The following is a 15597-nucleotide window of genomic DNA, read 5'->3' on the forward strand; positions in this document are numbered from 1 at the left end:
CTCCAGGTTGAGCTGTTGTTCAACATCTTAGCTGTGGAGGGCAGTGTCACTGGCCCTCATATGTGGGATCCAAACCGGGGCCCTCTGGAGTCCCAAGCCAGTTCTTAACCATTGCGCCACTCGGCCGGCCCATTGTTGGCTTTTTATACTTAATTTTTACAAGAATCCTGGAAATTCTGAAATTGCTTAAGTAGTCAGAAATTTCCTTCTCTCTCTAGATTGCATCATCTCATAGGAACAAACTTTTCCCCAAAAATGAATAGGGCCCACTCTGGTGTCTTTATTATAGTAGTCAGGCGAATCTGAGCATCTCTAGAGGGTGTGTGGGAATAGCGATTGGCATGTGAACAGCTTCCCAGAGGCAAGTTACTTCTATGCTGAGAACTGAAGAATTATGAGTTAGCTCAGAGAGGATAGCTTATGGAGAGAGAATAACAGCATATGTAAGGTCTACAAGAAGAGAAGGCATCCCCACCCTGGAGGAGCCAAAAGATATTTCGGGTGAATGGAACACAAGAGTGTAAAGAGAGGCAGAGAAAGGGTGGTTAATGAAGGGCCTTGTAAAGCATGACATGTCATTTAACCTTTATTCCTAAAGGAAATGGGGAATAATCAAAAGCTTTAATCTGGAAGAGTCACATGATTAGATTCACATTTTATGATTATCATTCAAATAACATACTATGTTTAATGGAAGAGTAAGATTATACATGGGGAGATCACAGTGATCTAGACTATGATAGATTGTAGGACTACTGGGGAGTAAATGGACTTGAGATTTCAGATGTAGAATCAATTTGCTCTGGTGGTAAGAAAGAGATGATGACAGTGGCTTTCCGATTTCTGATATGAGCAACTGTCAGTTTCATTCACTGAGGGTATACCAGAAAAGAGGTAGATTTTGTATGTGGTAGAGGGTAAGGGGTGTGTCTCTGTCTCTCTCTCTCTCTCTCCTATCGGCTCTGGAGAACTTTAATAAAATAACCAAACACAAGGAAGCAACCATAAGTGAGAATAGCAGAAATAAATAGCAGATTTAAACTCCCCAATGACTTCAGCTGCTGCATTAATTACCAAAAACAATATAAAATAACCATGTATGAAGTGTTTAAGGAAATAAAATATAGATGACAAGAAATAAGGCAGCAATAAGAAATTGAGAACAGCCAGGAAGGAATAGCTATAAAACTGACAGCAAACTTCTCAATACCAACAATGGACACCAGAAGACACTACAACATTATCATCTTAGTGCTGAAGGAAAAAACTGTCAACTTAATCAGCAAAACTACCAAGAGTGAGGGTAAAATAAAGACATTTTCAGATAAACACTGAGATTTTTCCCATCAACAGACTTAACCTAACGGAATTTTTAAAGTAGTGCTTATAAAGCTTGCAGTAATGTGCATATGAATCATTTGGTGATATTGTTAAAATGCATATTTTGATCTAATAAGTAGGCCACAACAGTCTACATTTCTTTTTATTTCTTTTTTTTTTTTTTAGATTTTTTATTGGAGAATTGGGGGGATGGGAACAGCGCTGGGGAATTGGGGGAAGGGAAACAGACAAGTTGCTGTCTTTTTGTTCTTCAGTCTAGTTGTGGAGGACGTTGCTTCACTGGCCCAAGTTGGCACCATCATTGCGCTCTTCCCAGGCGAGGCAGATCAGTCGCCAGCATCTGGACAGCCGCTCACTGCGGTTGCTGGCTGCTGGCTACATATGGTAGCCCATGGCAACCCAGTGCCACAGGGGCTGCAGCCTATGCCGTCGCCGGCGACTCACGGCAGCCCAGCTCCAGGTTGAGCTGTTGTTCAGCATCTTAGCTGTGGAGGGCAGTGTCACTGGCCCTCATATGTGGGATCCGAACCGGGGCCCTCTGGCATCCCAAACCAGCTCTCTACCATCGCGCCACTCGGCCGGCCCACAGTCTACATTTCTTAAATGTAGGTCCCTGAAAGTGTTTATTTGCTCAAAGTTCCCAGGTTATGTAATGTTGATGCTGCTAGTCTGTTGACTACCCTTAGAAGTAGCAAAATTCTGAAGCATATACTTCTAGGAAAAAAAAAAAATGGCCTCAGAGGGGAACTCTAAAACGCACGAAGGGAAGATAAAAGCAAAGATATAAAAAAAAAACAACTTTTTAAGGTAAAGCTAAACAATAATTTATATGAACTAAAAATACAATTTTGTGGGGCTTAAATAAAAAGAAAACAAAAATCCTGGATTAACAATAACACATGAGTCAAGAAAGAGTAATTAAAGTTGCTTAAGGGTCGTGTATAGTTTAGGAAAGAGATTAAGATATTAAATTCAGACTTTATTAAATTAAGTATATATGCTAAAATGTGAAGGGGAACTACTAAAATTATAAAGTATATTTTAACTTCTAAACCAGTAAGTGGGAGATAAGAAAAATAAGAAAGAATAATAAAAATAAATGAGAAAAACAATAGGACAAATAAGGGGAAAACAAGGTAGAAACAAATTTTAAAATATCCACACCCACAAGAAATGTGAAGACTAGATTTGCCTGTCCCAAAATAGTGACTAACAGGATTTTTAAAAAAGCTAACATTTATGTAGTTCTTATGTGTTAATCGTTGTTAATGATTTGTGATTTGCATATATTAATTTATATTTTTTCACAATCTTTATAAAGTAGATAATTTGTTATTTGTTTTACAGAGGAGGAAATTCACCAGGCATGTAAAATAAATGTACTTAATAAGAGTCTCAAAGATGCATAAATCAAGAGTTGGTAGAACTATAGTGAAAACTTGACACAGTAAGTTAAACAGACCAAAAGTTAATAAAAATATGTAACAGCACAATGAACAGTCTTGACTTATTGGACATATATACAGGACTAAAACCCAATAATTAGAGAATATATATTTTTCTTAAACATCCAAAGAATATTTATAAAAGTTGACCATTTACTTGGCTATAAAGCAAGTCTCAATAAATTTTAAAGAATATGTATCATACAAACCATGTTCTCTGACCACAGGCAATTAAATTAGAAATAAACAACAATAACAAATGACCTTGAAAACTATGTATACTTCATAGATTTAAGAAACTGCTCCTAAATAACTTCAGGGTCAAAAAGAAACCATAATAAGAGAAAAATTAATGATAACTAAAACATCTATACTACCTTCCAAAATTTATCAGATGTAGCAAAAGTGGCACTTGAAGGGAAACATGTCATTAAATGTTTATATTAGAAAAAATGCTAACAAATTAATGAGCTAAGTGTTCAATTTAAGAAGTTAGGAAAAGAACAGAATGTAGATACACATTAACAAAATTAAGGATAAAGCATATGATCATCTCAATAGAAGCCAAAAAACATTTGATAAAATTCAACATCCATTTATGATTAAAACACAACAATGTGGGTATAGAGGGAACGTACCTCAACATAATAAAGGCCATATATGACAAGCTCACAGCTAACATCGTACTCAACAATGAAAATGAAAGCTTTTCCTCTAAGATCAGGAACAAGACAAAGATGCCCACTCTCACCACTTTTATTCAACATAATATTGGAAGTCTAAACAAGAGCATATAAGCAAGAAAAATAAAAGGCAACCAAATCGGAAAGGAAGGAGTAAAACTGTCATTATTTGCAGATGGCATATATAGAAAACCTGAAAGACTCCACAGAAAGGAAATAAAAAAACTGCTTGAATAAATGAATTCAGTAAAGTTGACAGATATTAAAATCAGTATACAAAAATCTGTTACGTTTCTTCACACTGATAACGATCAAGAAGACAAATTGAGAAAACAATCCCATTTTCAGTTGCACCTAAGAGAATAAAATAGCTAGAAATAAATTTAAGGAGATGAAAGACCTGTAAACTATATGACATCGATAAAAAAAAACAATTGAAGACACAAATAAATGCAAAGATATTCCATGATCATGGATTGGAAGAATTAATACTGTTAAAAAAAAATCTGCCAGTAAAGGTTTCCCATGCTTATCGCTGAGCTGGGCAAGAGAAGGGTGGACAATAACACTGCAGTGCCTTACACCTCTTTAAAGAACACTGAGATGATTTTAGGATTGAATGGGAGGTAGTTTAATTTCCTATCTTTCCTTTCTGGGAAAAGTTCTGCCCCTGTGTAGTTTAGACTGCCATGTTGGAACCACATGACCCCACACCTGTGGCCACACTGCCTAATCTAAGAATACACCTGATCCAAGTAAGAAATCCATATGCTGAGTCAAGTCCATCACATTCCTCCTCAATAATTTGTATTAGTAAATTAAAAAACCAAGATTAAGAACTGCAAACCACACTATCATCTAGTAGAGGTACTGGACTTATAAAGTGATTGCAATAGGCTAAATATTTTGTTCCCCCAAAATTCATGTTGAAACCTAATCCCCAATGTGATAGTGTTTGGAGGTGGAGCCTTTGGGAGTTAATTAGGTCATGAGGGTGAAGCCCTCATGAATGGGATTAGTGCCCTTAAAAGGAACCAAGAGAGTTCCCTCCCCCTCTTCCACCATGTGAAGATATAAGAAGTCAGCAGTGTGCAGCCTGGAAGAGGGCTTTCACCAGAACCTGACCATGCCGGCACCTGGATCTCAGACTCCCAGCCTCCAGGGCTGAGAAATAAATTTCTGTTGTTTATTAAAAATAAAAGAACAGAATGCAGAAAATACAAAATGACAGAATATAGAGAAATTAATGAAAAAAAAATACAATAAAGAAGTGCAACAAACTTAAAAGCCAAAGCAAAAGACAAAACTCTGGTGCACTTAAGGGAAAAAAAACACTCGAATATTAATATTAATAACGAGAAGGTTCGTATTAGGAAGACAAAAATATTTTGAACTTTATGTCAATATACTTAAAACTTACAAAAGGAAAAATTCCAAGAAAACATAACTTACCAAAATTCACTCAAATTGAGTTAGAAATCCCAAATAAGCATATAATCAATAAAGAAATTATATGAGTAGTTAAAATCTACCCACAAAACAGAAGCAAAAAAAAAAAAAACACCTCACCAGGTCAAGATGATTTTATAAGCAAATTCTACTCAAGAAAAGGAGTGTTCCAATTTTATGCAAAGTATTCCAGACTTTATACAAAGATGGAACACTAACTGATACATTCTACAGGCTACTATTACTTTGCTATCAAACCTAACTAAGAGTATAAGAAGGGAAAAATTACAGGCCAATCTCATTCATGACTCAGATGCAAAATTCCTAAACGACATATTTTCAAGTTGGGTTTAATATGGGAATGCAAGGGGGAATTACCATTAATTGGATTAATGTAATTAAACACATTAACCAATTAAAGGATGATCATTTCAACAGACGCAAAAAGTGATAAAAGTCACCCTTTCATCATTTAAGAAAGAAAGTAAAGAGGGAGAAATGAAAGAAAGAGGGAGGGAGGGAGGGAAAGAAGAAAAAAGACCAACCCAGATTAGAAGGGAACTTAAATTTTGGGGGTTCATACAAAAGAAACTATAGTAAATTTCCTATTTAATGATAAAACGTTAGAGTCATTCCTTTAAACAGACAAGAGTGTTCACTATTATCACTTTTCATCAACACTGTACTGGAGGTTCTAACCATAATTAAGAAATAAAAGCCATAATAATTGGCAAGGAAGAAATGAAATTGTCATTATAGATGGTATGACAGTGTCATAGAAAATCCCAAAGAATTTTGAGGAAAAAGCATTAAGATTTTTAGAACAGAAAGTTCAGCATTATCATCACTTGCTTTCAGTATACAAATTTCCTCTGCATTTTTTTATAGAACAGCATCAGATTCTACTGTTACCAATTTTAGTTTGGAACTGGTCCCCAAGTTTAGGGTCCCAGACTCACTTTAATTTTGTAGAAGATGCTTCACACTTAGTCAAAAGTCCCTGCCGGGGGTTCCCTGCTTTAAGCAAAGCTTTAAAAGAGGATATTCACAGTTAATTTCATCAGGAAGATGTTAAAAGGGGTCTGATTGCTAAAGCTTTGTCTCCATCTATTGTCCCTTAATACTGTTTCAATATTATTAGCCTGAATGAAGACAGAAGATCCACAAAGATACGGAAAAAGTCCACTATTAAAAAATGAATTTCAAGGGCCGGCCGAGTGGCTCAGCTATAAAAAAAAAAATGAATTTCAAGAAGAGTAAATATGATTCTTTGCATTTAAGTTCAAACAACTGCTTTCAGTCAAGGATATATGGAGAAAGGCTAGTTTAATAAGACCTGTAATGATAAAAACCCTGGGGCTGTTGTCAATTACCCATGTTTCTCTGGTTTAAAAAAAAAAAGTATCTAAAATTGCATTCCTCAAAATACACTGTCTGCATCCACCCCACTCCAAAACAGCCAGATGATGTGTTCTAAAAGGTACATTGTAAATTAAAAGAGGTCCAGAGGAGAGTGTTAAGAACCAAATCATACAGAGAACCTAGGATATTTTGCTTGTAGAAGCAGATTCACAGGGGAACCCACGTGACGGCAGTTTTCAAATGTTTAAAGTGAGAGCCACATACTTAAATGCCTACAAGGCCGGTAGAAATTGTAAATTAATGATGTGGTTTGGTGTCGTGCATTATCTGTACATCACTTAAAAAGCCACGACTCAACTCCAATTGTTTGCCATTCAAAATGCCAGCCCAGCATTAACAGAATTTCACTTTTTTTTTCTCCCATCCCCAGAATTTCACATTTTTAAAAGCAAATACAGATTTCTACAAGAAATCTCAATTTTAAATGTTAACCTAAGTTTTACTTTTAAAATTAAACCTAACGGTTCTGGAACCAATTCCAATGTGGGGATGTGGCCTCCCCACACCAACAACAAGCAATTCTCTGACACCAGTGGGGTAGCCTACATTCCAACTCAATTCTGCCACTATCCGGAGACATCAGATTCCACAGGTAGGTGCTCAGTCCTACAAGACTACCCTGTGCTTCAGATACCAATCACTGACCCACTGGCTACAGATTGGAAGTTCCCAGGACTCCCTCTTTGAACCTCAGATGCCAATGGCAAATCCAGGTCATTACTTATACCTCTGAGCAACTGGCTATGAACAAGAGATTTCCACAACTGCCTCCTAGGGTTTGGTTAATTTGCTAGAGCAGCTCACACAACTCAGGAAACGTGTTTACTCACTAGGCCACTGGTTTATTACAGAAGATATTAAAGGATACGAACCAACAGCCAGATGAAGAGTTAGGGCGAGGTCCTACACAAAAGAGCTTCTGTCCTCATGAAGTTTTGAGCCTGGCTTGGTGGCATGTGGAAGCGTTCTGGTTCACCAACTCGGAAGCTCTCAAAATCCCCTTCTTTTTGGTTTATGGCGGCTTCATTACACAGACCTCCATAATGATTAACTCATTGGCCACTGGTGATTGGTTCAACCTCCAGCCCCTTTCCCCTGCCCGGAAATCAGGGGTTGGGACTAAAGTTCCAACCCTCTATTCAGGGTTGGTTCCCCTGACAATCAGCCCCCATCCTCAGGTGCTGTTCCTAAAATCCTTATTAACATAAACCCAGCTGTGGTGGAAAGGGGCTTGTGATGGATAACAAGACACCCATTTCACCTTTATGGCTCTAAAGCTTTTTTTTTCAGGAATTGAGGACAAGGAACCAAATATTGTAACAAAAGATGCTCCCATTGCTTTTATCATTCAGGAATCTCCCAAGGGTTTGGGTATTGAGAGCCAGGAAACTTGGATGCAGACCAAATACATATGAGAAATTTATTTTGGTCAATTGAATGACCAAATATATATTTATTATAAATCACAATATTGCAAACCTTTTATTAATCATCACTACATACGATATTTGAAAAACATTCAGTATTCTTCAGTATAGTGGCTCATCTGCTTTAGAAGATAATTTATAAGTATAATACTTTTACGTTAAAAATAAGTACAATGGATAACATTTTTAACATCTTTGTGAAATATACAGAAGAGCACACAGAAATATACACAGCACAATAAGATATTCTAAATACCACTATACAGCAACTATTCGTTTTTCCCCAGAAGCCCTCACATGCCTCTCCTCAGTCACAGCCCCTCTCCTCCCTGCTAAGGACAACCACTCAACTGACTTCTGTTTGTCAGAAATGTCTCTCACCTTCTGGGGTGAGGCTATCAAGGCTGCAAGTAATATGCCAGATTAACTGTTTTCTTTCAGCATTTAAAGATATCATGCTATTGTCGTCTGGCTTGCCACGGTCTCTATTGTAAAGTTAGCTATTATTTTCACTGTTGCTGCTTTGAAGTGATTTTCTTATATTTACCCTCTATGGCATTCATTGGGCTTCTTGAATCTTTGACTTGATGTCTTCTATCAGTTTTGGAAAATTGTGAGCCATGAAAATTTTCAATCATTTTCAATACTTTTCAAGTATGACTTCTGTCCAATTCTCTCTCTTCTCCTGCTCTAGGTTTTCAAGTACAAAATGTTAGATCTTAACATTATATCCTGTCTCTTACACACTTTTTTTTTGGTATTTTCCATTCTTTTATCTCTTTGTGCTTAATTCTAGATTGTGTCTTCACTACATTTCAGCTGTGTCCTGTCTTCTACAAAATCCATCCATTCAGTTCTTAAATTTAGTTAGTTTATTGTTCAGTTTTAGAATTTCCATGATTTTCTTTTATGGTTTTCAATGTTCTAATGAATCTCTCAATCTTAAACATGTTAGGTTTCCTAGAAGCAGAGCCTGAGCTTGAGATTCTTGTTTAATTGATTTATTGAGGGAATGCTCTTAATTAAAACTTGTAAGGGAAGAAGGATCAGGAATGGGAAGCAGCTCCAGATGTTTATGTGGCTGAAGTCCTTAGCCTGATGCCATAGGATGGTTATGGAGCACCAAAAGCATAACACGGTTGTCCTCCTGAGACAAGGGATGTGTGCATAACTTCAATAGTCCTGGATTAGTCAGTTAACTGCCTTCCAGAGAGGGGGGGGGGGGGGGGGGGGGGGGGGGGGAGGGGTCATGCTAACCTCCTAGGGAATTCCAGCAGGAGATGACCCCGTCAACTGAGGACAATTCTCTTGGCAAAGGGTATGAGCAGTTAACACTTGAGTATAGGGGTTGGGGTGAGTGAACCCACCTAGTAAATAGAAACATTAAATAGAGCACTGAGTGTCCACTACAAATATATTTATTGTAAAATTTGCAGTTGATAACTCTATTATCTGGATCTGCTAAGGGTCTCCTGTTGTGTATTGTTTCTTCTGGTTTCAGTCAGTATCTTGTCTCCTTGTATGCTCCTTATTGAGTACCAACACTGTATATTAAAAAATTCAAGAAATATTTGAGGTCTAGGATTTTTATCTTCCAACAGAGAGGATTTGATTGCCCCTGGCAGGCTGCTGGGGTATTAGTATTAGTAATCTTGAATTACTTTAATCTAATCAAGGACTTAGGCATTTCAGAGCTGGGCTTCAACTTTAGTGAAGCCCATTTTTTCAGTCTTACTCTGAAAGTATAGCTTTTTAGAGTCCCTTGGTAAGCCATATTCTCTAATTTTTTGGTCCCTAGCTCTGTGAATCTATCAAAAACTGTGCTTAACTTCTCAGCCTTTCAGTTATCTCTTCCAGAATTGGTCCACAACTCTAGAAGAAAAAAAATGTGACATTCCAAGCTCACTTCTCCAGGTTTCCTCCTTCGTTTAGATCTTGGCCCCATAATTCTTCATTGTTATGAGCTTAATTGTATTCCCAATTCATATGTTGAAGTCCTAACCTCCAATACCTCAGAATGTGCCTATATTTGAAGACAGAACTATTAAAGAGGTAATTAAGTTAAAATGAGGCCATTGTGAGGGCCTTAATCAAATTTGACTGATGTCCTTAAAAAAAGAAATTTGGTATGCATGTTATATAATTTTTTGCATCTCTGTTCATGAATGAGATTGACTTACAATTTTCCTTTATTTATACAGATATGCATTTGGTATCAAAAGCATCTCAGCATGAAAAAAATCAGTTGGGCAGTCATCATTTCCTATTCTCTAGAAGTGTTTGTGTAAGATTGTCATTAGAATTCACTGGTAAATTCATTCAGACCTCGAATTTTCTTTGTAGACATTTTTTTTTCAAATTATGAATTCAATTTCTTTATTAGTTATAGGACTATTTAGATTTTCTATTACTATATGTGTTAATCTTGGAAAGTTGGAAAAAAGCTTCTTCTAAGACAGTATTTCTTTATATAAGCTGCACATTGAAATCATTTAAAAATATCCATGCCTAGGTTCTATCCTCAGAGGTTTCAATTTAACCTGAGTATTAGTGCTTTGTAAAAAAATTTTAATTATTAAAAATATATCTTTGATTTTCTGTGGTTTCAATGCTATTCATTTATGTATTATATATTTATTGGGTTGTTGGAAAAGTCATGACGCATTTTTGCAACAAAAAACAGAAAAAATATGTCATGACTTTTCCGACAACCCAATACTATATATTTTATATTATATAATATATAAATGAATACAATTGCTTATATATAATCAAAATTTTAATGAAAAGATAAACACACTAACATCTCTCACTTCTACTCCATCCTTATCTACCCTTTACTCTCAATCTCTTAGAAATCACCATTTTCATTAGTTCCATATTAATGTAGCTAGTGCTTTTTATTCAAATAGAAGTGCATAATATGTATACACACACATTCTTATTCTTCATGTCATACAAAAAGGGAACATACTTTATACATTGTTCTTTGTATTCATTATCTAATGATCTCTAAGAAATCACCCCAACATATACGGGTAGTAATCATTTAATGTGTTTTTGTGAGGCAGGAATTTAGAAATGGTTTGGCTGAGCAGCTCTGGCTCAGGACCTCTCATGAAATCACAGTCAGATGCCAGCTGGGTCTGCAGTCATCTGAAGGTTTGAGGAAAATGTACTTCCAAGGTGGCTCATTCACATGTTTGGCAAGTTGATACTGGCAATTTGTGGGCGGCCTCAGTTTCTTCTCATGTGGGCCTCTCCATAGGACTGCATGAGTGTCATCATGGCATGGTGACTGGCTTCCCCCAGAATGAGCAGTCAAAGACACCAAGGAGAAAAGCTGCAATGCCTTTAGACAAGCCTTAGAAGTTACACACCATCACTTCCATCACACTCTATCGGTCACACAGACCAGCCCTGATTCACAGGGTTGTGTATACCAGGTGGAGATCACTGGGGTGTGGGGGGGGTATTTTTGGAGTTTGGCTACCACGTTCTGTGCGCTGGTTTTCCTTTTTTTCGGTTTTGTTTTACATAATTTATTCTGGGGATTTCTCCATATTACTACATAAAAAAACTTCCTTGGTGTTGGTTAAGAGCTGGCTTGGGATGCCAGAGGGCCCCGGTTCGGATCCCACATATGAGGGCCAGTGACACTGCCCTCTACAGCTAAGATGCTGAACAACAGCTCAACCTGGAGCTGGGCTGCTGTGAGTCGCCAGCGATGGCTTAGGCTGCAGCCCCTGCTGCAGTGGGTTGCCATGGGCTACCGTGTGTAGCCAGCAGCCAGCGTGAGCGACCAGCAGCCGCAGTGAGCAGCTGTCCAGAAGCCTGAGATTGATCTACCTCCCCTGGGAAGAGCGCAATGATGATGCCAACTTGGGCCAGTGAAGCAACGTCCTCCACAACTAGACTGAAGAACAAAACGACGACAGCAACTTGTCTGTTCCCCTTCCCCCAATTCCCCAGAGCTGTTCCCATCCCCCAGTTCCCCAATTTAAACAAAGAAAATCTTTAAAAAAATAAAAGGTGGAAAAAGATATCCCTTGCAAACACATCAAGAGAAAGTTGGAGGTGGCCATATTAATATCAGACATGGTAAAATTATGTCAGAGAGTTGTTCATAGTATTCTCTTATTATCCTTATAATATTTGTAGATTCTACAGTGATATATCCTACAATGGAAATTAACAGGGATAAAGAAAAAAAAAACATTACATAATGATGAAAGAGTCAATTCACCAAGAGGACTTAACAGGTTTATATATAAACCAAAAAACAGAGCCTCAACCTATATGAAGCAAAAATTAATAAAAAGCTAAAATGGATAAATTGAAAATTATAGTTGGAGACTTTAACATTCCTCTGTCAGTAATTGATAGAATAGACAGGAAATCAACAAAGAGATAGAAAAACTGAACATCATCAGCCAACTGTAACTGACATTTATAGAGTTCTCCACCCAGTAACAGCAGAAAATACATTCTTTTCAAGTTCACATGGAACATTCACCAAGGTATACCATATCATGGATCATAAAACAAATCTTAACAAATTTAAAAGAATTGAAATAATACAAAGCAAGTTTTATAAACCTAATAGAATTAAAGAAGAAACCAAGAACAAAAAAGATAGATGGAAAGATCCCAAATACTTGGATATTAAAGAACCCACTTCTAAATAATTTATAAGTCAAAGCAGAAGTCTCAGGAAAATTAGAAAATATTTTGAACTGTATAAAAATTAAAATGTTATGTATCAAAATTTGTGGGATGCAACTAAAATTAGTGCTTAGAATCTTATAGCGCTTAATGTTATATTAGGAAAGAAAAGGTATTGAATCAATAATCTAAACTTCCAAGAAAACTAAAGACTAATATCCTTCAGAAATATGTCTATTTCTGAAATCCTCAACAGGATATTAGCAAATTGAATTCAGCAATATAAAAAAAAGTAAAAAAAACCCCAAACTTCCTCATTCCTTATATACAGGTGTATAATATTCTACTCCAGGATATACTATAGTTTATTCTACTGTTCCTCTATTGATAGATATGTGCTATTAAATTGGGTTTTTTTCTTTGCTATTATAAATAACGCATCATTGAATAACCTGGCACTTACATCTATTCAGTATATGTTCAAGTGTATCTGCAAGAGATATTCCTGAGAACTGGAATTGTTCAGTCAAAAGGTAAACACATCAATTTTTGATAGATATTGTTTAATTCCCTTCCATAGGAAATATGTAACTTTGCATTTTCATCTTCCATGTATGAAAGTACATGTTTGAGCACAACCTTGCTGAATAGCGTATGTCAAATTCTAGAATTTTTGCCAATATGGTAGATGCGATATACTATCTCAGTAAAGTTTACATTTGCATTTCTTTTATTTTGAATAAGATTTTATCTTTTTAGATGTTTACAGTGTGGTATATGTGTATGTGAACTGTCCATGTCCATTGATCAATGTTTTCTAATGTAGTGTTAAACTTTTCTTCTGTATGCATATTCTTATATTAAGATTAACCCTTTGTTATAAGATTTGCATATATTTCTTCCCAGCTTGTTTCCACTTATGGTGTTGTTTCCCTCGCAGAAGATTTATGTTGCTGTTTTTCATTGTGTGTTTTAGGTTTCCATAGTATATCCTGCAATCGATTATACAGCTATATAAAGAATGAGGAAGTTTTCTAGGTAGTGATATGGAGAGATCTCCAGGATAAATGGTATTAAATGAAACAAAAAAGGGAAAACGAACATACATAATATGGAGCCAGCTTCCAAAAATATATCAATTCTATTTTATGGCTCCTGGATTTTGAGTTGTAGTTATTGTAGAAAGGCTTCCCCATTCCAATGTTAAAGAGAAATTCGTCCATGTCTTCTAGCACTTTAAAGGTTTTGTTTTATACACTTAAGCTTTTGAACCATCTGTAGTATATTAAGGCATATGCTATGAGAGATGGATTCAAATTTTTAACTGTTTTCCTAATGACTACAGAGTAGTCCCAATACCAATATCATTTATTAAAAAGTCCATCTTTGCTCCACTGACTTGATATTCTTCTATATTTTTTATTTATTTGACTTTCTTTTCTATTCTATTTCTCTATCTATTCATGCCATTATTATATTAGTTATTCAAGCTTTAAAGTACATATTTTTCAATACCTGATGGGACTAAAACCCCCACACTGCTATTCTTTTTTTTTCTTTTCTTTTTAATTGGGGAGTTGAGGGAGGGGATCAGCACTGGGAAATCGGGGAAGGGCAACAGACAAGTTGCTGTCCTTTTATTCTTCAGTCTAGTTGTAGAGGACGTCGCTTCACTGGTCCATGTTGGTGTTATCATTGGCTTTTTCCAGGTGAGGCAGATTGGTTGCTGGCCACTGGATGGCTGCTCACGGCAGCTCAGGCAGCTCATGCCAGCTGCCGGCTGCTCACGCTGGCTGCCAGCCACTCAGGTAGCTTTATGGCAGCCCACTGCAGTCTCACTGCAGTCTACGCCGTCGCTGGCGACTCACTGCAGCCCAGCTCCAGGTTGAGCTGTTGTTCACCATCTTAGCTTAGAGGGTGCAGCGTCACTGGCCCTCATGTGGGATCCAAACTGGGGCCCTGCTGCTCAGAGCTAGCGTCCCAAGCCAGCTCTTAACCAATGTGCCACTCGGCCGGCCCCACACTGCTATTCTTTTTGTGGCTATTCATTTACCTCTTCATGTGAATTTTAGAAACAGCCAATCTAGTTCTATTTTAAAAAACAAAAACAGAAACCCCTGATCACCTTAAATGTATACATTAGGACCTATGGGATACAAAGAACAATTTTGGAAGAACATCTGAAAAGCTCCTTTGTTCTCCCAGAAAGATTCCAAACTTACTCTCTCTACAAGGACGTGGGCAAAGCACATGTTCTTCCATGATTGTTCTTCCATGAGCCAAGCCTTTAGATAAAGCTGATACCATCTGGAAGGATATGAAGAAATAGGATCTTTGATTATACCAGGGGCCATCTTGGTCATACCTACCCTAACACTGCCACATACCTCCACGTTTTTTTCTTTATTACTTAAGTAAATTTGCACATGATTATTCTCCCTTGCAACTAGAAACATCTTAATATAGCAGAGATGCACACTCCTGATTTATCACACAGAACTTGAAAATATTCAACAGATGAGGTCAAACTAAGGTTAAATCATTGTCTTAATAGAAGTCACTGCTTATGTGCATTTACTCTGAAGCTGCAACTATTTATGGGCCAAATTACAAGAGCATGAACCCTTAATGTACAACTTTAGAAGAAATAATATTTTTTTAAAAACCCTATAAATGGGTAAATATACATACCAACTTGATCAGGACAGTCACAGTTTACACTTGCTTTCCTGGCATAATTATTAATAGAAGCCTATCTCTCTCAAGTGTCCCAATTTACACAGTTACCCTGGCTCTAGAGTGTTTTTTGGATTTGAATAGTATTATCTTTAGAAAAATATTGGGTTGCTGGAAAAATCATGATGCATGTTTGCAACACATGGCACTAGTTCATTTTTGTAAGTACTAGAGTCATTCACATCTATGTTATTACTTTGTCATTTGACAGCTGACAGTTTTAGCTTAATTCTAAAAAAAAATTGAGTGATTGGTTGAGTTTTGGAGATTTTACAAGTTGAAGATGGAAGACCAAACTGTGCATTTTTGCCATATTTAACTGTTTTACTTCCATAAAGAGAAGAATGTGTGTCAAGCTTGTGAAAAGTTGCATCAAGTTTACAGTGACAATGCTCTATAAGAACATCAGTGCCAACAATGGTTCATGAA

This window comes from Hipposideros armiger, unplaced genomic scaffold, assembly GCF_001890085.2.
Source record: "Hipposideros armiger isolate ML-2016 unplaced genomic scaffold, ASM189008v1 scaffold_188, whole genome shotgun sequence".
Lineage (NCBI taxonomy): Eukaryota > Metazoa > Chordata > Mammalia > Chiroptera > Hipposideridae > Hipposideros > Hipposideros armiger.